At 44.6% G+C, this 25,020-nt stretch overlaps 3 non-coding genes across 3 annotated transcripts; all 3 read right to left on the bottom strand.

Annotated features, from left to right (window-relative positions):
- Positions 1-2,131: 2,131 nt before the first annotated feature.
- Positions 2,132-2,250, bottom strand: LOC138361846 (5S ribosomal RNA). Its single transcript, XR_011227222.1, has one exon. It is a non-coding gene; the product is annotated as a 5S ribosomal RNA (ribosomal RNA).
- A 9,047-nt stretch (positions 2,251-11,297) lies between these two features.
- LOC138361842 (5S ribosomal RNA) lies at positions 11,298-11,417 on the bottom strand. Its single transcript, XR_011227218.1, has one exon. It is a non-coding gene; the product is annotated as a 5S ribosomal RNA (ribosomal RNA).
- An 11,998-nt stretch (positions 11,418-23,415) lies between these two features.
- Positions 23,416-23,534, bottom strand: LOC138361845 (5S ribosomal RNA). Its single transcript, XR_011227221.1, has one exon. It is a non-coding gene; the product is annotated as a 5S ribosomal RNA (ribosomal RNA).
- Between the last annotated feature and the right edge of the window lie 1,486 nt (positions 23,535-25,020).

Here is a 25,020-nt window from a genome sequence, read left to right as displayed (position 1 = left end):
TGAGCAGCAGCGATCGTGCCTGCCATTGGCCGAAGTGCAACAATTCAAATAATTTAAAGGGCCTGCTCGGGTATATAAGAGAGGCTGGGAGACTGGGGCCGGTGGTGGGTGATGGGTGATGAGTGATGGTGTGGTGTGGTGTGTGGTGTGGTGTGGTGTTGTTAAGAGTTGATTTACGGCCAGCCAGCCAGCCAGCCAGCCAGCTGCAGCCAAGGCAGGGCAAGGCAAGGCAAGGCAAGGCAAGGCAAGGCAGGCAGGCAGGCAGGCAGGCAGGCAGGCAGGCAGGGCAGGCAGGCAGGCAGCCAGGCAGCCAGGCAGCCAGACAGGCACAGGCAGGCAGGCACAGGCAGGCAGGCAGGCAGGCAGGCAGGCAGGCAGGCAGGCAGCCAGGCAGGCAGGCAGGCAGCAGGCAGGCAGGCAGCAGGCCAGGCAGCCAGGCAGGCAGGCAGGCAGGCAGCCAGCAGCCAGCCAGCCAGCCAGCGCCAGCCAGCCAGCAGCCAGCCAGCCAGCCAGCCAGCCAGCCAGCCAGCCAGCCAGCCAGCCAGCCAGCCAGCCACTCCCACTTTGTATTTATATGCATTCAATTTATATTCAAACATTATATATGTTAAGGGCCTTGTTTTAGTGTTTATTTTAAAAATGACAAACATCGAGTCATTTTACCAGTCCTTTAGCGTTAACGGTGATGCATTTTAAAACTGAACATAAATCGCCTTTTCTGGATATATCAAATATCGAATCCGCTTAATGTGCCTACAATTCAATCATTCAAAAAATACATAATTTACATCAAGCCTTTTCATAGAACAGACAATAAGATTTGTACATGCAAAAAAAAAAAAATCCTTTAAGTTATCAATACAATGTGAGAAAACTTTACTTTTATAACTAAAGTTGCACAATTATACCAACTCTATGGTGGCTGGGTTGTAAGGTGTGTGGCTGGTGTTTTGGAAGTCGCGAGTTCAAACGACCCAATGGGAATAATACTTTTTTTTTTTTGCCATACAATCTTCCTAATACTATTATGTAGGTTTGTGTGTGTGTTTTTTTTATTCATTCTTTGGTTTTATAGATGACATACATATTGACTCCTTTTACCGGTCCTTAATTAGGCTCTGGGGAAGCAATGGTGGTGGTGGTGGTGGTGGTGGTGGTGCATTTAAAACTAAACCAAAAATCACCAGTTCTGGACGCGTCAAATATCATATCCGCTTAATGTGTCTACAACCTAATTACTTAAAACTACACTATTTAATTCATTCATATCATGTGCATATTGGTCATTATGCTCATACAACCGACATCAAAATTTATTTTCATTATTAGAATCATACATTTCATCAAGTAATACAGATACAAAGAGATTTTCTTTCTGAGAAGACCGTTAGTATTGGCTTGCAGGCAGGCAGGCAGGCAGGCATTTGAGGGTTATTATTTCGCCTGTTGATTGGGGGGAGGGTTGATGTGTTAGGGGGTTTTCGGTTAGATGTGGTGGTGGTGATTGGTGGTTGGTGATTGGTGGTGATTGGTGGTGATTGGTGGTGGTGGTGGTGGTGGTAGTAGGTGGGAGTTGGGGGTGGGGTGGGGGGGGGGGGGGGGGGAAGGGAGGGGAATGATGGTCTGTGGATTCCTTCTCCGTACCCTTTACATATAAGCAAAAATATGCCTTCTTGTGGGTATAGAAACATTAACACAAATTATATCAGTAACTGATATTGTAGCCTTTTAAACAGAAAAGATTTGTACATACAAATACTTTTTAATTATCATTTATTTGTGGAAATGGCATTTACGTCATTAAATTGATACCTCAGCATCAAGCTAGTGTCCTGCAGCAGTGGTCCAGTGGTAAAGTGTATATAAGTGATGCGTATTCTTGGAGTTGCGAGTTCAAACCCGGATTAAGCTATATATATATATATATATATACAACATGTTTTGTTTTGGTTGTTTGTTTTTGTATAAAGCCTCACACAATATCTATATTAAGCGAGTTTGTTTTAAACATGACATACATATTAATTCATTTTACCAGGCCTTATTCCACACAACTCCGTGAATTTCCCGTGGAGCCAGCCATTCAAACAAAAACAAACGAAACAAAACAAAACAAAACAAAAAACATTATTGCCAACAGCATTTGGTGTTCCCAGGCGGTCACCCATCCAAGTACTAACCAAACCCAACGTTGCTTAACTTCGCTGATCGGACGAGAAGCGGTGTTCTCAACGTGGTGTGGCCGTTGGCATGAGACTGCCTACACATTGTGGCTAATAACCAACTCTTTTAAGTCATCGCGGCAGGATACGGACCTGCTTGTGGTGTCTTAATGGTAATTGTATCCTAACATATTTTTGTCTCCTTGGCATGGATATTTAACATCGTTTATTCAGTCTTGGGTTTATGTTCTTTCGCCATTTACAGACATTTTACATCTACCTACTTCCTCAGCCTGCCCTGCCAATTTCTAATGAATTTGTGGATTTTCTTTTGTAATACAAACATGTGTGTGCTCATCTGCTCTTCAGTTTTTATGATATTTGTCTCATCTGTCCTGCTTTATGATACTTTTACAAAGAACATGAACAAATGCTTCTATTTTAGAGAAGATATGGGATCCAGGTTTCGGAGCCGTAAAACCAACCGTCGTGATTGGTGGACGAGTTGCCAGGTTGCAGCTTCTGTACCGTGCCGGCACATAAATAGGTTCGGCTCAAGCGGCGGCAGCATCATTCCCCCGTGACTGTCTGAGCGTCTCTCATCACCTTGGTTGGTTCATCATCATCATGGTAGAAGCAAAGCCTACCAAGAAGGCTGCGGCTGCTGCTGCTGCTGTGGTGGCCACCACCAGGAAACCTCGCGTCCAGGTTGCTCACCCGAAAACTAGTCAAATGGTTCTAGCCGCGGTCGCAGCACTCAAAGACCGTAAGGGCTCGTCTCTACAAGCAATCAAGAAGTACGTTGTTGCCAACAACAAAGTCGAGGCTGCCAAGATCGCCATTTACATCCGAAGATTTCTCAAGAAAGCAGTGGCTGACGGCATTCTTGTTCAGACCAAGGGAAGTGGAGCTAGTGGATCATTCAAGCTGGCCGTAGCAGAGAAGAGGGCCGTTCTAACTCCCAAGAAAGCCACCACAACCAAGAAACCATCTACAGCAGCAAAGAAGGCCGTGGTAACTCCCAAGAAAGCCGCCACAAGCAACAAACCACCTACAGCCTTGAAAAAGAAGCAGCAGCAGCAGCTTGTTGTTGGGAACAAAAAGCCCAAAATAAAGAGAGCTTCAAAATCTCCCAAACCACCCAAGGCAAAGAAAGCTGTCAAAAAACAACAAAGGCAAAATAAACGACGACATGCAAGCAGCATGAATACACATGACAATAAACATCCAGGCCTCCCCCCCTCAGTGGAGGGGCCTCATATGATTCCAAAAAAGAGTTTAGTTTTGTAGACAAATAAATCATTACTTTTGGGGTAGATTTACTCTGTATATTATATATATATATATATATATATATATATATATATATATATATATATATATATATATATATATATATATATATATATATATATATATATATATATATATATATACATACATGGGTGAGGTGATATGGTACCAAAGTTTTGGGTAAGGTGATTGACATTTACACAAGATAAAACACGAACCAATGGGAATAAAAACATAAGAATGGAAGTAACTGCAGAAGGCCTATTGGCCCATAACACAAGCACTTCCTCTTGATGCTTCTATATTGGTTCAGAGTCTTGAAGCTAAATAATATATATATATATATATATATATATATATATATATATATATATATATATATATATATATATATATATATATATATATATATATATATATATATATATATATACACACAAAACTAAATAGTCTTGTTAGACAAATTGCCCCTATTAGAGGCAAGTTGACTAACAAGCCGAATGACTGGCAATTGTTTTGAATTTGAGTTAAATCTAACATAGAAATGTAATCAAACCTAACCTAACCTATGCTAACCCAAGCTAAGCTAACCTAACCTAACCTAAGCTAACCCAAGCTAAGCTAAGCTAACCTAACCTAACCTAACCTAACCTAACCTAAGCTAATCTAACCTAACCTAACCCAGCAATTCATGATCTTAATATAATACTGTTAATTGGATAAACCAATTTGGAAAGAAATGTTCGAAAATAACAAAATTAACTGTGCTTGTTAGGAAAATTGGGCCTTGCATACTTGTCCCAATAGTGTGGTTCTCGCTTTTAGGTACGACATAAACGTATACCTAAGTTGAGAGAGAAAAAGATTCTCACTCAAACATGCATATCGATTGCCAGTCCTGAATTCTGGGTAAATATTCGTGTCCTCCCTTTTCATTTACCATCATTTGGATACTATCAAAACAGCTCTGAGAAGGATAAAATGAATAAAACGGGTAGCTCCCTCATGTAAAAAGGAAGAGTTGGGAAAGATCTCTCTCTCTCTCTCTCTCCCCCTCACACCCCCCCCCCCCCCCCCCCCCAATGATCCTGCTCTGCTAGTATATAACGTAACAAACCTTCCCCCCCCCCCTCCCCAATCAGAGTCCCTTTAAGCATGCGAGGATAAAAAATAGATTTCATAAGACCCAATGTGCTAGCTGATATCAAAACAATTTATGTTATCGTCTATTAAGCCCTTCAGTAAAAAAGTATAGGGACCTAATTAGGTCCCGTTTTGAGGTGGTGGTGGGTGGAATCGATGGATTAGCCAAGCTCTTATCCGCCGAATCCGTAGAGGGTACGACCCTGGCGCTTCAGAGCGTACACCACGTCCATGGCAGTGACGGTCTTCCTCTTGGCGTGTTCCGTGTAGGTTACAGCATCACGGATGACGTTCTCGAGGAACACCTTCAGGACGCCACGGGTCTCTTCGTAGATGAGACCCGAAATACGCTTGACGCCGCCACGACGAGCTAAGCGACGAATAGCGGGCTTGGTGATGCCCTGGATGTTGTCACGTAGCACCTTACGATGACGCTTGGCGCCACCCTTTCCGAGTCCCTTGCCTCCCTTGCCGCGTCCAGTCATGGTGTTGTAGTTGTGTGAATCGAATTGATCGAATGCCCGCACGATTTCCCGACTATATCCCATCAAGCGGACGTACTAGTAGCATTGCAACTCCTGCCTGCCCTTACTTTACGCTTGTGGTCGAGTAGACACGGCTTTCTCACAACGCTTTCAAAACTGCAGTTGCCTACTCGTCTGTTTCACGTCCCTGTGAAATGACTTTTGCACAAATCCAAAAATAGAGCAAAATCAGCGATAATAGTGATTGAGGTGAGCCGCCTGTTGGCTGCAGCCAGAGGAAGGAGGGGAGGGGCAACGGGGTGACGTAGGCGAGTCGAGCAGCCAATGGCGCTCGAGCAAGCGCCTCGAGACGGCGTATATAAGCAAAAAATTTTTCGGCGCCGGCCATCACAAACCACAGTTGTTCACCATGGCTCGCACCAAGCAGACTGCTCGCAAGTCCACGGGAGGCAAGGCTCCTCGTAAGCAGCTGGCCACCAAGGCAGCACGCAAGTCTGCTCCTGCCACAGGGGGTGTGAAGAAGCCTCACCGTTACAGGCCCGGAACGGTCGCCCTGCGTGAGATCCGTCGTTACCAGAAGAGCACCGAGTTGCTCATCAGGAAACTTCCCTTCCAGCGTCTGGTGCGCGAGATTGCCCAGGACTTCAAGACCGATCTTCGCTTCCAGTCGTCTGCCGTCATGGCTTTACAGGAGGCATCCGAGGCTTACCTGGTCGGTCTCTTCGAGGACACTAACCTCTGTGCCATCCACGCCAAGCGTGTCACCATCATGCCAAAGGACATTCAGCTTGCTCGCCGTATCCGTGGAGAGCGTGCATAAGCTAAATCGACCACCCTAGTATACACCAAACTCGGCCCTTCTCAGGGCCAAAATATCCTTCTAAGGAGATTTCAGACATTCCTAGCATCAGTCATATGAATTAACCTTCATCTACACATATAATAAATAAATAAATAAATAAACAAATACACTAATTTAGGTGTCATACATACACGTGATATCAATAAATCAAGTCATTTGTAGTACAACCTGTTCTCTTACAAACAAAACGCCGTCGCTTTTCGCTCTTATGCACTGTCAAGGATCACCCCCCCCCCCCCCCCAAAAAAAAATTGTCATACTGTACTAGAAATAAAAGCAGCTTGTATAAGTGACATACTGTCCAGTCCTGTTTTATTCTGTTTTCGGTCCTCTGGCTTAATCTGTTAAGTTAGGAGATGACATTTTAAATTAACCGTTTTCTTGACATTTTCAAACCTAAGAGGGTGGCCTGCATAGTAATCCTAATGTGGAACATAACAATGAATCTCTAATCTCTAGAAAAAAGATACCGAGTGCTTATATGTGTTGAGAGAGAGAGAGAGAGAGAGAGAGAGAGAGAGAGAGAGAGAGAGAGAGAGAGAGAGAGAGAGAGAGAGAGAGAGACAGACAGACAGACAGACAGACAGACAGACAGACAGACACAGACAGACAGACAGACAGAGACAGACAGACAGACAGACAGACAGACAGACAGACAGACAGACAGAGACTGAGAGAGAGAAACACACACAGACAGTTTCATAAATATTCTCATTTTATAGCTATTTGCTTTCAGTGACAGAGGTTTTTGTTATAATAGTATTGGTGTCTAACACTCACAATCTCTTTAGAAATTAAAGTGTGGCTCCAATGGAGCCGAGTTTGTTGGTTTGAGGCCAAGCCACCACCACAGGGCAGTAAGTAAGCCGTTTACTTGGAGGAGGTGTACTTGGTGACGGCCTTAGTGCCCTCAGAGACGGCGTGCTTGGCCAGTTCTCCGGGCAACAGGAGCCTTACAGCCGTCTGGATCTCCCGACTGGTAATGGTGGAACGCTTGTTGTAGTGGGCCAGGCGAGAAGCCTCGGCGGCGATGCGCTCAAAGATGTCGTTCACGAACGAGTTCATGATCGACATGGCTTTGGAAGAGATACCAGTGTCGGGGTGGACCTGCTTCAGCACTTTGTAGATGTAGATGCTGTAGCTCTCCTTCCTCCTGCGCTTCTTTTTCTTATCGCCCTTGGCAATGGCCTTCTGGGCCTTTCCGGCCTTCTTGGCAGCCTTTCCAGATGCCTTGGGTGGCATGATGATGCTCGTGCTGGCTGGCGTTGCAGTACAATAATGAACTTTTGCGCGAGTCGAGCTTTCCTTTTATATCCCGCTCGCGACTCAGCTCAGAGCGGGTCGCGTGGCGGAGCGCGCTGATTGGTCAGTGGCGGACTCCCTTGATCCTGAGCGGGGTATATAACACGAAGCTCGATCTGCGGGCAACATGTTGAAGATTCAACGAGTACAAAACAAAGCACTTCGCTTTGCAGAGGGCCTGACTCTGAGGGACAGGGTAAGAACTGACCTGATCCATGAGACGCTCAACATGAAGCCAATGAACATTAGGCTCAGCTACCTGGCCAGAAGACAGCTGTACCGTATGAAGAACATGTATGTCCCAGACCCAGAAGATCCCTTCGTAGCAGAAAACACCACCAGCGACTACGAGATCCACGAACCACCACACAGAACCAGAAGAATCACTCTCCAACAAAAAGTGATCAGACATATCCATGATGAGGCCTTCCCAAGCCCTCAGATACTAAGCGGTCTGCCAGACGATCCAGATGAGTGGCCCATCCCGGACCCAATCTACACCAAATGAAGAATAAAGAAAGAAAGAAAAAAAAATAACAAAATAAAAAAAAAAAAAAAAAAAAAAAAAAAAAAAAAATAAATAAATAAATAAATAAATAAAAAAAAATAATAATAAAAAAAAAAAAAAAAAAAAAAAAAAAAAAAAAAAAATATATAAATAAATAAAACACCTACAAAAAAATATAAAACCAAAAAACCATTTGTCGTGGCGGCAGAAGTGTAACTACCCTGATGTTTCTAAGATTAGCCTCCTTCAGCCAACTCCATCGGCTCTAGTGCTTTAGGACACCAACAAGGTCACAAACACTAGCCCCCCCAGCCAATGTACTGACAACCCAACATAACACATACGCAAACAAACAACACATACAAAAATGTCAACCCATGGTGGACAGGCCACCGAACTTTCAAACCTCCTCTCTCTCTACACCCGCATCCTCTTCCTGAATTTCATCTCCCCATCCCTCTACCTCCCCCATCCTTTCCATTCCCTATGGACATCAAACCAACCAACCGGCATTAAAACACCACAAACCCACAACAGCAGCAGCAATGTCAGACGCGGCAAGGGAGGCAAAGTGAAGGGCAAGTCAAAGTCTCGCTCCAGCAGGGCCGGACTTCAGTTCCCCGTGGGCAGAATTCACCGTCTGCTGCGTAAGGGCAACTACGCCGAACGCGTCGGTGCTGCGCTCCTGTCTACCTGGCAGCCGTCATGGAATACCTCGCTGCCGAAGTTCTCGAGCTCGCCGGTAACGCCGCACGTGACAACAAGAAGACCCGTATCATCCCACGTCACTTGCAGTTGGCCATCCGCAACGACGAAGAACTCAACAACTTCTGTCTGGCGTAACCATTGCACAGGGAGGTGTTCTTCCAAACATTCAGGCAGTTCTTTTGCCAAGAAGACAGAGAAGAAGTAAGCACTTCTGCCACCCACCGCGACAAATACCATAACCAGGCTCCATCCGGAGCACACACACTTTAATAGAGAGATTCAAGTAGACAATCAACTTTCAAACATTAATAATAACATTTATATTGATTTCATTTGGAATGTGTACATAACAACAAAAAACAAACAAAATTATAGGGGATATTCAGCATCACTTGGAATATTAACCATCATATAAATCCAATATATTTTATATTTTACTTTAAGGAGAATTCATATTCCATCCATTTTATAATCATACAAATGAACAAAAGCAATTCTTCACTAGACGTAATGAATGAATAAATGATCAAGGTTTTAATGTGTTTCATATATATATATATATATTATATATATATATATATATATAATATATATATAGATATATATATATATCTATATATATATATATATATATATATATATATATATATATTAATACTTGTGAACCAGAATATGTTTGAGCAGCAGCGATCGTGCCTGCCATTGGCCGAAGTGCAACAATTCAAATAATTTAAAGGGCCTGCTCGGGTATAAGAGAGGGGAGACTGGGGCCGGTGGTGGGTGATGGGTGATGAGTGATGGTGTGGTGTGGTGTGGTGTGGTGTGGTGTGGTGTTGTTAAGAGTTGATTTACGGCCAGCCAGCCAGCCAGCCAGCCAGCCAGCTGCAGCCAAGGCAGGGCAAGGCAAGGCAAGGCAAGGCAAGGCAAGGCAGGCAGGCAGGCAGGCAGGCAGGCAGGCAGGCAGGCAGGCAGCAGGCAGGCAGCCAGGCAGCCAGACAGGCAGGCAGCAGGCAGGCAGGCAGGCAGCAGGCAGGCAGGCAGGCAGGCAGGCAGGCAGGCAGCCAGGCAGGCAGGCAGGCAGGCAGGCAGGCAGGCAGGCAGGCAGCAGGCAGGCAGGCAGGCAGGCAGGCAGGCAGGCAGGCAGGCAGCAGCCAGGCAGCAGCAGCAGCCAGCAGCAGCAGCCAGCCAGCCAGGCAGCAGGGCAGCCAGCCAGCCAGCCAGCAGCCAGCCAGCCAGCCAGCCAGCCAGCCAGCCAGCCACTCCCACTTTGTATTTATATGCATTCAATTTATATTCAAACATTATATATGTTAAGGGCCTTGTTTTAGTGTTTATTTTAAAAATGACAAACATCGAGTCATTTTACCAGTCCTTTAGCGTTAACGGTGATGCATTTTAAAACTGAACATAAATCGCCTTTTCTGGATATATCAAATATCGAATCCGCTTAATGTGCCTACAATTCAATCATTCAAAAAATACATAATTTACATCAAGCCTTTTCATAGAACAGACAATAAGATTTGTACATGCAAAATAAAAAAAAAAATCCTTTAAGTTATCAATACAATGTGAGAAAACTTTACTTTTATAACTAAAGTTGCACAATTATACCAACTCTATGGTGGCTGGGTTGTAAGGTGTGTGGCTGGTGTTTTGGAAGTCGCGAGTTCAAACGACCCAATGGGAATAATACTTTTTTTTTTTTGCCATACAATCTTCCTAATACTATTATGTAGGTTGTGTGTGTGTTTTTTTTATTCATTCTTTGGTTTTATAGATGACATACATATTGACTCCTTTTACCGGTCCTTAAATTAGGCTCTGGGGAAGCAATGGTGGTGGTGGTGGTGGTGGTGGTGCATTTAAAACTAAACCAAAAATCACCAGTTCTGGACGCGTCAAATATCATATCCGCTTAATGTGTCTACAACCTAATTACTTAAAACTACACTATTTAATTCATTCATATCATGTGCATATTGGTCATTATGCTCATACAAACGACATCAAAATTTATTTTCATTATTAAGAATCATACATTTCATCAAGTAATACAGATACAAAGAGATTTTCTTTCTGAGAAGACCGTTAGTATTGGCTTGGCAGGCAGGCAGGCAGGCAGGCATTTGAGGGTTATTATTTCGCCTGTTGATTGGGGGGAGGGTTGATGTGTTAGGGGGTGTTTTCGGTTAGATGTGTGTGGTGGTGATTGGTGGTGAGTGGTGATTGGTGGTGATGGTGGTGGGTGGTGGTGGTGGTGGTGGTAGTAGGTGGAGTTGGGGGTGGGGGTGGGGGGGGGGGGTAGGGGAGGGAAGGGGAGGGGGAATGATGGTCTGTGGATTCCTTCTCCGTACCCTTTACATATAAGCAAAATATGCCTTCCTGTGGGTATAGAAACATTAACAACAAATTATATCAGTAACTGATATTGTAGCCTTTTAAACAGAAAAGATTTGTACATACATAATACTTTTAATTATCATTTATTTGTGGAAATGGCATTTACGTCATTAATTGATACCTCAGCATCAAGCTAGTGTCCTGCAGCAGTGGTCCAGTGGTAAGTGTATATAAGTGATGCGTATTCTTGGAGTTGCGAAGTTCAAAACCCGGATTAAGCTATATTATATATACAACATGTTTTTGTTTGGTTGTTCGTTTTGTTATAAAGCCTCACACAATATCTATATTAAGCGAGTTTGTTTAAACATGACATACATATTAATTCATTTTACCAGGCCTTATTCCACACAACTCCGTGAATTTCCCGTGGAGTCCAGCCATTCAAACAAAAACAAACGAAACAAAACAAAACAAACAAAAAACATTATTGCCAACAGCATTTGGTGTTCCCAGGCGGTCACCCATCCAAGTACTAACCAAACCCAACGTTGCTTAACTTCGCTGATCGGACGAGAAGCGGTGTTCTCAAACGTGGTGTGGCCGTTGGCATGAGACTGCCTACACATTGTGGCTAATAACCAACTCTTTTTAAGTCATCGCGGCAGGATACGGACCTGCTTGTGGTGTCTTAATGGTAATTGTATCCTAACATATTTTTGTCTCCTTGGCATGGATATTTAACATCGTTTATTCAGTCTTGGGTTTATGTTCTTTCGCCATTTACAGACATTTTACATCTACCTACTTCCTCAGCCTGCCCTGCCAATTTCTAATGAATTTGTGGATTTTCTTTTGTAATACAAACATGTGTGTGCTCATCTGCTCTTCAGTTTTATGATATTTGTCTCATCTGTCCTGCTTTATGATACTTTTACAAAGAACATGAACAAATGCTTCTATTTTAGAGAAGATATGGGATCCAGGTTTCGGAGCCGTAAAACCAACCGTCGTGATTGGTGGACGAGTTGCCAGGTTGCAGCTTCTGTACCGTGCCGGCACATAAATAGGTTCGGCTCAAGCGGCGGCAGCATCATTCCCCGTGACTGTCTGAGCGTCTCTCATCACCTTGGTTGGTTCATCATCATCACATGGTAGAAGCAAAGCCTACCAAGAAGGCTGCGGATGCTGCCTGCTGCTGCTGTGGTGGCCACCACCAGGAAACCTCGCGTCAGGTTGCTCACCCGAAACTAGTCAAATGGTTCTAGCCGCGTCGCAGCACTCAAGACCGTAAGGGCTCGTCTCTACAAGCAATCAAGAAGTACGTTGTTGCCAACAACAAAGTCGAGGCTGCCAAGATCGCCATTTACATCCGAAGATTTCTCAAGAAAGCAGTGGCTGACGGCATTCTTGTTCAGACCAAGGGAAGTGGAGCTAGTGGATCATTCAAGCTGGCCGTAGCAGAGAAGAGGGCCGTTCTAACTCCCAAGAAAGCCACCACAACCAAGAAACCATCTACAGCAGCAAAGAAGGCCGTGGTAACTCCCAAGAAAGCCGCCACAAGCAACAAAACCACCTACAGCCTTGAAAAAGAAGCAGCAGCAGCTTGTTGTTGGGAACAAAAAGCCCAAATAAAAGAGAGCTTCAAAATCTCCCAAACCACCCAAGGCAAAGAAAGCTGTCAAAAAAACAACAAAGGCAAAATAAACGACGACATGCAAGCAGCATGAATACACATGACAATAAACATCCAGGCCTCCCCCCCTCAGTGGAGGGGCCTCATATGATTCCAAAAAAGAGTTTAGTTTTGTAGACAAATAAATCATTACTTTTGGGGTAGATTTACTCTGTATATTATATATATATATATATATATATATATATATATATATATATATATATATATATATATATATATATATATATATATATATATATATATATATACATACATACATGGGTGAGGTGATATGGTACCAAAGTTTTGGGTAAGGTGATTGACATTTACACAAGATAAAACACGAACCAATGGGAATAAAAACATAAGAATGGAAGTAACTGCAGAAGGCCTATTGGCCCATAACACAAGCACTTCCTCTTGATGCTTCTATATTGGTTCAGAGTCTTGAAGCTATAATAATATATATATATATATATATATATATATATATATATATATATATATATATATATATATATATATATATATATATATATATATATATATATATATATATACACACAAAACTAAATAGTCTTGTTAGACAAATTGCCCCTATTAGAGGCAAGTTGACTAACAAGCCGAATGACTGGCAATTGTTTTGAATTTGAGTTAAATCTAACATAGAAATGTAATCAAACCTAACCTAACCTATGCTAACCCAAGCTAAGCTAACCTAACCTAACCTAAGCTAACCCAAGCTAAGCTAAGCTAACCTAACCTAACCTAACCTAACCTAACCTAAGCTAATCTAACCTAACCTAACCCAGCAATTCATGATCTTAATATAATACTGTTAATTGGATAAACCAATTTGGAAAGAAATGTTCGAAAATAACAAAATTAACTGTGCTTGTTAGGAAAATTGGGCCTTGCATACTTGTCCCAATAGTGTGGTTCTCGCTTTTAGGTACGACATAAACGTATACCTAAGTTGAGAGAGAAAAAGATTCTCACTCAAACATGCATATCGATTGCCAGTCCTGAATTCTGGGTAAATATTCGTGTCCTCCCTTTTCATTTACCATCATTTGGATACTATCAAAACAGCTCTGAGAAGGATAAAATGAATAAAACGGGTAGCTCCCTCATGTAAAAAGGAAGAGTTGGGAAAGATCTCTCTCTCTCTCTCTCCCCCTCACACCCCCCCCCCCCCCCCACCAATGATCCTGCTCTGCTAGTATATAACGTAACAAACCTTCCCCCCCCCCCCCTCCCCCAATCAGAGTCCCTTAAGCATGCGAGGATAAAAAATAGATTTCATAAGACCCAATGTGCTAGCTGATATCAAAACAATTTATGTTATCGTCTATTAAGCCCTTCAGTAAAAAAGTATAGGGACCTAATTAGGTCCCGTTTTGAGGTGGTGGTGGGTGGAATCGATGGATTAGCCAAGCTCTTATCCGCCGAATCCGTAGAGGGTACGACCCTGGCGCTTCAGAGCGTACACCACGTCCATGGCAGTGACGGTCTTCCTCTTGGCGTGTTCCGTGTAGGTTACAGCATCACGGATGACGTTCTCGAGGAACACCTTCAGGACGCCACGGGTCTCTTCGTAGATGAGACCCGAAATACGCTTGACGCCGCCACGACGAGCTAAGCGACGAATAGCGGGCTTGGTGATGCCCTGGATGTTGTCACGTAGCACCTTACGATGACGCTTGGCGCCACCCTTTCCGAGTCCCTTGGCCTCCCTTGCCGCGTCCAGTTCATGGTGTTGAAGTTGTGTGAATCGAATTGATCGAATGCCCGCACGATTTCCCGACTATATCCCATCAAGCGGACGTAACTAGTAGTAGCATTGCAACTCCTGCCTGCCCTTACTTTACGCTTGTGGTCGAGTAGACACGGCTTTCTCACAACGCTTTCAAAACTGCAGTTGCCTACTCGGTCTGTTTCACGTCCCTGTGAAATGACTTTTGCACAAATCCAAAAAATAGAGCAAAATCAGCGAATAATAGTGATTGAGGTGAGCCGCCTGTTGGCTGCAGCCAGAGGAAGGAGGGGAGGGGCAACGGGTGTGACGTAGGCGAGTCGAGCAGCCAATGGCGCTCGAGCAAGCGCCTCGAGACGGCGTTATAAGCAAAAATTTTTCGGCGCCGGCCATCACAAACCACAGTTGTTCACCATGGCTCGCACCAAGCAGGACTGCTCGCAAGTCCACGGGAGGCAAGGCTCCTCGTAAGCAGCTGGCCACCAAGGCAGCACGCAAGTCTGCTCCTGCCACAGGGGGTGTGAAGAAGCCTCACCGTTACAGGCCCGGAACGGTCGCCCTGCGTGAGATCCGTCGTTACCAGAAGAGCACCGAGTTGCTCATCAGGAAACTTCCCTTCCAGCGTCTGTGCGCGAGATTGCCCAGGACTTCAAGACCGATCTTCGCTTCCAGTCGTCTGCCGTCATGGCTTTACAGGAGGCATCCGAGGCTTACCTGGTCGGTCTCTTCGAGGACACTAACCTCTGTGCCATCCACGCCAAGCGTGTCACCATCATGCAAAGGACATTCAGCTTGCTCGCCGTATCCGTGGAGAGCGTGCATAAGCTAAATCGACCACCCTAGTATACACCAAAACTCGGCCCTTCTCAGGGCCAAAATATCCTTCTAAGGAGATTTCAGACATTCCTAGCATCAGTCATATGAATTAACCTTCATCTACACATATAATAAATAAATAAATTAATATAAACAAATACACTAATTTAGGTGTCATACATACACGTGATATCAATAAATCAAGTCATTTGTAGTACACCTGTTCTCTTACAAACAAAACGCCGTCGCTTTTCGGCTCTTATGCACTGTCAAGGATCACCCCCCACAAAAATAAAAATTGTCATACTGTACTAGAAATAAAAGCAGCTTGTATAAGTGACATACTGTCCAGTCCTGTTTTATTCTGTTTCGGTCCTCTGGCTTAATCTGTTAAGTTAGGAGATGACATTTTAAAATTAACCGTTTCTCTTGACATTTTCAAACCTAAGAGGTGGCCTGCATAGTAATCCTAATGTGGAACATAACAATGAATCTCTAATCTCTAGAAAAAAGATACCGAGTGCTTATATGGTTGAGAGAGAGAGAGAGAGAGAGAGAGAGAGAGAGAGAGAGAGAGAGAGAGAGAGAGGAGAGAGAGAGAGAGGAGAGAGAGAGAGAGACACCACGACAGACCAGACAGGACAGACAGACAGACAGACAGACAGACAGACAGACAGACAGACAAGACAGACAGACAGACAGACAGACAGACAGAGACTGAGAGAGAGAAACACACACAGACAGTTTCATAAATATTCTCATTTTATAGCTATTTGCTTTCAGTGACAGAGGTTTTTGTTTATAATAGTATTGGTGTCTAACACTCACAATCTCTTTAGAAATTAAAGTGTGGCTCCAATGGAGCCGAGTTTGTTGGTTTGAGGCCAAGCCACCACCACAGGGCAGTAAGTAAGCCGTTTACTTGGAGGAGGTGTACTTGGTGACGGCCTTAGTGCCCTCAGAGACGGCGTGCTTGGCCAGTTCTCCGGGCAACAGGAGCCTTACAGCCGTCTGGATCTCCCGACTGGTAATGGTGGAACGCTTGTTGTAGTGGGCCAGGCGAGAGAAGCCTCGGCGGCGATGCGCTCGAAGATGTCGTTCACGAACGAGTTCATGATCGACATGGCTTTGGAAGAGATACCAGTGTCGGGGTGACCTGCTTTCAGCACTTTGTAGATGTAGATGCTGTAGCTCTCCTTCCTCCTGCGCTTCTTTTTTCTTATCGCCCTTGGCAAGGCCTTCTGGGCCTTTCCGGCCTTCTTGGCAGCCTTTCCAGATGCCTTGGGTGGCATGATGATGCTCGTGCTGGCATGGCGTTGCAGATACAATAATGAACTTTTGCGCGAGTCGAGCTTTCCTTTTATATCCCGCTCGCGGACTCAGCTCAGAGCGGGTCGCGTGGCGGAGCGCGCTGATTGGTCAGTGGCGGGACTCCCTTGATCCTGAGCGGGGTATATAACACGAAGCTCGATCTGCGGGCCGGCATTATGTCCACCCTTCCTGAAACACTCCCACATCAGATCGTCCTCAAAGCTATCACAAACTCCCTTGCCATACGGAACCCCATCCGCCCTAGGAAATTTCGCTTCAAACATCGCAGCCCCACAACAATATATTCCACACAACGCTGCACCAAGAGGCCTAGGCCGAACAGCCGAACCCCATCCCCTGTGGACGGAGCAAGGGCAAGCAACCCCCACAACTCTTCACCAGAGAGCGACTCTAGCACCACAGGATGTCGACATCATGAACAGCAGTGACACCGAGGACCCCCCAATGGCACAGAAACGTATGGTAAACCCCAAACCCAACCAATCCCGACCGGAACCAGGAACAAGACACCTGGCTCAACAGCTTTACCCCCCTCCTCCACAAACAGAAGCGACCAAACCGAATGTAAACTAACATTGGCGACTACAAGCCAAACAAACACTTCCGTCTCATAGTCAATAATGGGGATCACAATCCTTCAGGTGAACATCAGACACTCTTCAACAACAGATACCTTCTCACTCTGGAAGTAGCAGACTTAACCCAGATGTAATCTTACTCAATGAAACAGCGGCCAGACAGGACCAGCACATACTCCATCTGGGGATATTCCACCAGGGAAGTCACAGGGGTAGGTTCAGTGGGGGTGGCAATACTAATAAGAAGAGGGACTTCTCCTACCGCCCCATCCTCGTAGAAGACGACAACTTCTTGCAATAGAACTCACCACTTCACACGGCCCCCTCATCGTCTGCACCGCATATCTACCACCGTAGAACTGGCCTACCTCCCTCCATTCCTCTGAACAAGCCTGCTCGACAGGAATCTCCCCACTATCATCGCAGGAGACCTGAATGCCCACCATCAGGCCTTATTCAACGCACTCTGCCAGGCCAGACCTCAAGGGCAGGCAGCTCTTCAATCTAATGCAAAACCCGGGACCTCTCCCTTCCAAGGCCCCCACTTTAAGACGTTCTTTGCGGGCAACCAGAGGGGCACCCCTGACATAGTGCTGACCAACAGAGATTGTGACCTGTTCCACTGCAGAGTAAACCCAGGCAAGAACGTGGGGTCGGACCACATCCCTGTGGTCACATCCCTCCAAGCAGCCCCCTTCAGATATGTGGCACCACCCAGGCCCAGACTGGGAACCATACGTGCCCGTGAATATGACACCTTCCTTGCTGACGACCCCATCATTGAGTTCGAGAACCTCCCAACCCAAACAATCGACCAAGCAGTAAACACCATCCACAACCGGATCCAGCTTGCAACCGAGGCCACTTGTGAAATATCCACCACAAGGACTTACCACCAATATAAGCCGACCCGAGGAAATCAGAGGCAAAATGAATGAGTACCAGCGAGCCTGCCAAAGCCACTACCAAACTGGCCAGCCACCAGCGTTGACCCTACAAACACTCAGAAGGGAAACCATAGACCTTACGCTGACCCACAAGAGCCACATTTGGGGAACCCTGGTGAGGACAGGCCAACCAGTACAAAGGGGAGCCGGCTACTTTCTGGCGCAAGATCAGACAGCTCCTGGGATCAGTTAACCCCAGCCTCACCCACCTTGTACACACATTCCTTGACGAAGATGAAGAGGAGCAGCAAGAAAAAATAGAAGACCCACAGGATCAGGCTGACCTCATGGGCGCAGTCTGGAAAAAGACACTCACAGCTTCAAACAGCAGAGCCTTCAACAACACTCACTTTGAACGTGTCAACCAATGGACAACAGAAAATGCCGCCTCCCTTAACAGCACCCCTCTGATTGACCTGACAACCCTAGAAGACGACCACCCTCTAACAAGACCCATAACTATGCTAGAGATGAGAGGAGTCATCAAAAGCACCAGAGATAAGGCCCCTGGACCATCAGGGATCAAAGCGCTGCAGATCAACTTCTACCAGGCAATCTTATGCAATCCATACTCAACCTATTCAACGCTATGCTGGCATCGGTCACATTCCTGTAGCATTCAAGTCAGCCAAGATGATATTCATTCCCAACCCAAGAAAGACCCCACCAACCTGGCAACTACCGACCAATCTCCCTCTTAGACACGATAGGCAAGTGCTTTGAAAAAATCATGTCAAACCGTCTTAACTACTACATGGAGTACAACAACCTCTTCACAGAAAAGCAGTTTGGCTTTCGAGCACATAGATCAACCCAGCACGCAATTAACATCATCTACGACGCCGTAAGCTCAATTCGAAAGCAAAAACAGGTAGCTTTGATTGCAACGAGGGACTTACACAGGCCTTCGACAGCTGTGGCACGATGGTCTTGTGTACAAATTAGCAGACTTACCAGCGCAAAAACTGGAGCCCTCCTCAGGCTGATCAGAAATTTCCTTAAGAATAGGCAAGTTACCCCCAGCTTCAAGGCAAAAAGAGGCCGCAGCCTTCACCCCAACAGCTGGAGTCCCCCAAGGATCATGCTTGAGCCCGGTTCTCTTGCAACATCTTTGTAAATGACCTACCCCAACCAGAGTATAGGGACACCATTATCGTACAATTTGCGGACGACGTACACACGTAATAACATCTAACCCTAGCATCCAAGCGGCCAAGCATGCAACTGTAACCCGTAAGGCAAACGTAGACACTAGCAAGGACTGCTAACTGGGAAAGGAAAATGGAGGATCACCACTAACCCAGAAAAGATTCCAATTAAGCACTGTCGGCTGTATGGCCTTCTCTATTGAAAATGAGGGGGGAATAAGAATCAGGGGTGAATCCCATAGCCATCTCAAACTCCAACACAGTGCTCGTTACAACTTCAACAGGCTACTCAACTCCTCCCAGTACGTATCCCAGAAGACAGCGATGGCCCGGGGCTCCTGGAGAGGCTCTTCCGTTTCAACCAAGCCCCATCCCACATCAAGCTCCACCTGTACAGAATGATCATAAGGCCTAGCTTGGAATACCCCTACGTTCCCCTGAACCTCACCAACAAATCCAACATGTTGAAGATTCAAACGAGTACAAAACAAAGCACTTCGCTTTGCAGAGGGCCTGACTCTGAGGGACAGGGTAAGAACTGACCTGATCCATAGAGACGCTCAACATGAAGCCAATGAACATTAGGCTCAGCTACCTGGCCAGAAGACAGCCTGTACCGTATGAAGAACATGTATGGTCCCAGACCCAGAAGATCCCTTCGTAGCAGAAAACACCACCAGCGACTACGAGATCCACGAACCACCACACAGAACCAGAAGAATCACTCTCCAACAAAAAGTGATCAGACATATCCATGATGAGGCCTTCCCAAGCCCTCAGATACTAAGGCGGTCTGCCAGACGATCCAGATGAGTGGCCCATCCCGGACCCAATCTACACCAAATGAAGAATAAGAAAGAAAGAAAAAAAATAATAAATAACAAAATAAAAAAATAAAATAAAAAAAAAATTAATAATATAAATAAAAAAAAATAATAATAAAAAAAAAAAAAAAAAAAAAAAAAAAAAAAAAAAAAAAAAAATATATAAATAAATAAAACACCTACAAAAAAAATATAAAACCAAAAAACCATTTGTCGTGGCGGCAGAAGTGTAACTACCCTGATGTTTCTAAGATTAGCCTCCTTCAGCCAACTCCATCGGCTCTAGTGCTTTAGGACACCAACAAGGTCACAAACACTAGCCCCCCCAGCCAATGTACTGACAACCCAACATAACACATACGCAAACAAACAACACATACAAAAATGTCCAACCCATGGTGGACAGGCCACCGAACTTTCAAACCTCCTCTCTCTCTACACCCGCATCCTCTTCCTGAATTTCATCTCCCCATCCCTCTACCTCCCCCATCCTTTCCATTCCCTATGGACATCAATCCGAATCCGGCATTAAAACACCACAAACCCACAACAGCAGCAGCAATGTCAGGACGCGGCAAGGGAGGCAAAGTGAAGGGCAAGTCAAAGTCTCGCTCCAGCAGGGCCGGACTTCAGTTCCCCGTGGGCAGAATTCACCGTCTGCTGCGTAAGGGCAACTACGCCGAACGCGTCGGTGCTGGCGCTCCTGTCTACCTGGCAGCCGTCATGGAATACATCGCTGCCGAAGTTCTGGAGCTCGCCGGTAACGCCGCACGTGACAACAAGAAGACCCGTATCATCCCACGTCACTTGCAGTTGGCCATCCGCAACGACGAAGAACTCAACAAACTTCTGTCTGGCGTAACCATTGCACAGGGAGGTGTTCTTCCAAACATTCAGGCAGTTCTTTTGCCAAAGAAGACAGAGAAGAAGTAAGCACTTCTGCCACCCACCGCGACAAATACCATAACCAGGCTCCATCCGGAGCCACACACACTTTAATAGAGAGATTCAAGTAGACAATCAACTTTCAAACATTAATAATAACATTTATATTGATTTCATTTGGAATGTGTACATAACAACAAACAAAACAAAATTATAGGGGATATTCAGCATCACTTGGAATATTAACCAATCATATAAATCCAATATATATTTTATATTTTACTTTAAGCGAGGAATTCATATTCTATCAATTTTTAATCATACAAATGAACAAAAGCAATTCTTCACTAGACGTAATGAATGAATAAATGATCAAGGTTTTAATGTGTTTCATGAATATATATATATATATATATATATATATATATATATATATATATATATATATATATATATATATATATATATATATATATATTATAATATATATATTTTAATACTTGTGACCCAGAATAGTTTGAGCAGCAGCGATCGTGCCATTGGCCGAAGTGCAACAATTCAAATAATTTAAAGGGCCTGCTCGGTTATATAAGAGAGGCTGGGAGACTGGGGCGTGTGGTGGGGTGATGGGTGATGAGTGATTGGGTGGTTGTGTGGTGTGGTGTTGTTAAGAGTTGATTTACGGCCGGCCAGCCAGCCAGCCAGCAGCCAGCGCAGCCAGCCAGCGCCAGCCAGCCAGCCAGGCCAAGCTGCAGCCAAGGCCAGTGCAAGGAAAGGCAATAACAGACAGGCAATCTGGACAGGCCAGGCAAGGCAGGCAAGGCAAGGCAAGGCAAGGCAGGCAGGCAGGCAGGCAGGCAGGCAGGCAGGCAGGCAGGCAGGCAGGCAGGCAGGCAGGCAAGGCAGGCAGGCAGCCAGGCAGGCAGGCAGTCAGCAGGCAGGCAGGCAGGCAGCTCAGCCAGCCAGCCAGCCAGCAGCCAGCCAGCCAGCCAGCAGCCAGCCAGCCAGCCAGCCAGCCAGCCAGCCAGTCCAGCCAGCCAGCCAGCCAGCCAGCCAGCCACTCCCACTTGTATTTATATGCATTCAATTTATATTCAAACATTATATATGTTAAGGGCCCTTGTTTTAGTGTTTATTTTAAAAATGACAAACATCGAGTCATTTTACCAGTCCTTTAGCGTTTAACGGGATGCATTTTAAAAACTGAACATAAATCGCCTTTTCTGGATATATCAAATATTCGAATCCGCTTAATGTGCCTACAATTCAATCATTCCAAAAATACATAATTTACATCAAGCCTTTTCATAGAACAGACAATAAGATTTGTAGATGCAAAAAAAAAAAAAAATCCTTTAAGTTATCAATACAATGTGAGAAAACTTTACTTTTATAACTAAAGTTGCACAATTATACCAACTTCTATGGTGGCTGGGTGGTAAGGTGTGTGGCTGGTGTTTTGGAAGTCGCGAGTTCAAACGACCCAATGGGAATAACTTTTTTTTTTTTTTTGCATACAATCTTCCTAATACTATTATGTAGGTTTGTGTGTGTGTTTTTTTATTCATTCTTTGGTTTTATAGATGACATACATATTGACTCCTTTTACCGGTCCTTAATTAGGCTCTGGGGAAGCAATGGTGTGGTGGTGGTGGTGGTGGTGCATTTAAAACTAAACCAAAAATCACCAGTTCTGGACGCGTCAAATATCAATTCCGCTTAATGTGTCTACAACCTAATTACTTAAAACTACACTATTTAATTCATTCATATCATGTGCATATTGGTCATTATGCTCATACAACCGACATCAAAATTTATTTTCATTATTAGAATCATACATTTCATCAAGTAATACAGATACAAAGAGATTTTCTTTCTGAGAAGACCGTTAGTATTGGCTTGCAGGCAGGCAGGCAGGCAGGCATTTGAGGTTATTATTTCGCCTGTTGATTGGGGGGAGGGTTGATGTGTTAGGGGGTTTTCGGTTAGAGTGTGGTGGTGGTGATTGTGGTGGTGGTGATTGGTGTGATTGGTGGTGAGTTGGTGGTGGTGGTGGTGGTGGTAGTAGGTGGGAGTTGGGGGGGGGGTGGGGGGGGGGGGGGGGGGGGGAGGGAAGAGGGAGGGGAATGATGGTCTGTGGATTCCTTCTCCGTACCCTTTACATATAAGCAAAAATATGCCTTCCTTGTGGGTATAGAAACATTAACACAAATTATATCAGTAACTGATATTGTAGCCTTTTAAACAGAAAAGATTTGTACATACAAATACTTTTTAATTATCATTTATTTGTGGAAATGGCATTTACGTCATTAAATTGATACCTCAGCATCAAGCTAGTGTCCTGCAGCAGTGGTCCAGTGGTAAAGTGTATATAAGTGATGCGTATTCTTGGAGTTGCGAGTTCAAACCCGGATTAAGCTATATATATATATATATATACAACATGTTTTGTTTTGGTTGTTTGTTTTTGTATAAAGCCTCACACAATATCTATATTAAGCGAGTTTGTTTTAAACATGACATACATATTAATTCATTTTACCAGGCCTTATTCCACACAACTCCGTGAATTTCCCGTGAGCCAGCCATTCAAACAAAAACAAACGAAACAAAACAAAACAAAAACAAAAAAACATTATTGCCAACAGCATTTGGTGTTCCCAGGCGGTCACCCATCCAAGTACTAACCAAACCCAACGTTGCTTAACTTCGCTGATCGGACGAGAAGCGGTGTTCTCAACGTGGTATGGCCGTTGGCATGAGACTGCCTACACATTGTGGCTAATAACCAACTCTTTTTAAGTCATCGCGGCAGGATACGGACCTGCTTGTGGTGTCTTAATGGTAATTGTATCCTAACATATTTTTGTCTCCTTGGCATGGATATTTAACATCGTTTATTCAGTCTTGGGTTTATGTTCTTTCGCCATTTACAGACATTTTACATCTACCTACTTCCTCAGCCTGCCCTGCCAATTTCTAATGAATTTGTGGATTTTCTTTTGTAATACAAACATGTGTGTGCTCATCTGCTCTTCAGTTTTTATGATATTTGTCTCATCTGTCCTGCTTTATGATACTTTTACAAAGAACATGAACAAATGCTTCTATTTTAGAGAAGATATGGGATCCAGGTTTCGAGCCGTAAAACCAACCGTCGTGATTGGTGGACGAGTTGCCAGGTTGCAGCTTCTGTACCGTGCCGGCACATAAATAGGTTCGGCTCAAGCGGCGGCAGCATCATTCCCCCGTGACTGTCTGAGCGTCTCTCATCACCTTGGTTGGTTCATCATCATCATCATGGTAGAAGCAAAGCCTACCAAGAAGGCTGCGGCTGCTGCTGCTGCTGTGTGGCCACCACCAGGAAACCTCGCGTCCAGGTTGCTCACCCGAAAACTAGTCAAATGGTTCTAGCCGCGGTCGCAGCACTCAAAGACCGTAAGGGCTCGTCTCTACAAGCAATCAAGAAGTACGTTGTTGCCAACAACAAAGTCGAGGCTGCCAAGATCGCCATTTACATCCGAAGATTTCTCAAGAAAGCAGTGGCTGACGGCATTCTTGTTCAGACCAAGGGAAGTGGAGCTAGTGGATCATTCAAGCTGGCCGTAGCAGAGAAGAGGGCCGTTCTAACTCCCAAGAAAGCCACCACAACCAAGAAACCATCTACAGCAGCAAAGAGGCCGTGGTAACTCCAAGAAAGCCGCCACAAGCAACAAACCACCTACAGCCTTGAAAAAGAAGCAGCAGCAGCAGCTTGTTGTTGGAACAAAAAGCCCAAAATAAAGAGAGCTTCAAAATCTCCCAAACCACCCAAGGCAAAGAAAGCTGTCAAAAAACAACAAAGGCAAAATAAACGACGACATGCAAGCAGCATGAATACACATGACAATAAACATCCAGGCCTCCCCCCTCAGTGGAGGGGCCTCATATGATTCCAAAAAGAGTTTAGTTTGTACACAAATAAATCATTACGTTTGGGGTAGATTTACTCTGTATATTATATATATTATATATTATAGATATATATATATATATATATATATATATATATATATATAGATATCATATATATATATATATATGATACATCATACATGGGGTGAGGTGATATGGTACCAAAGTTTTGGGTAAGGTGATTGACATTTACACAAGATAAAACACGAACCAATGGGAATAAAAACATAAGAATGGAAGTAACTGCAGAAGGCCTATTGGCCCATAACACAAGCACTTCCTCTTGATGC

The sequence above is a fragment of the Procambarus clarkii genome, unplaced genomic scaffold (assembly GCF_040958095.1).
Source record: "Procambarus clarkii isolate CNS0578487 unplaced genomic scaffold, FALCON_Pclarkii_2.0 HiC_scaffold_880, whole genome shotgun sequence".
Classification (NCBI taxonomy): Eukaryota; Metazoa; Arthropoda; class Malacostraca; order Decapoda; family Cambaridae; genus Procambarus; species Procambarus clarkii.
This window is presented reverse-complemented; position numbering and strand designations above follow the sequence as displayed.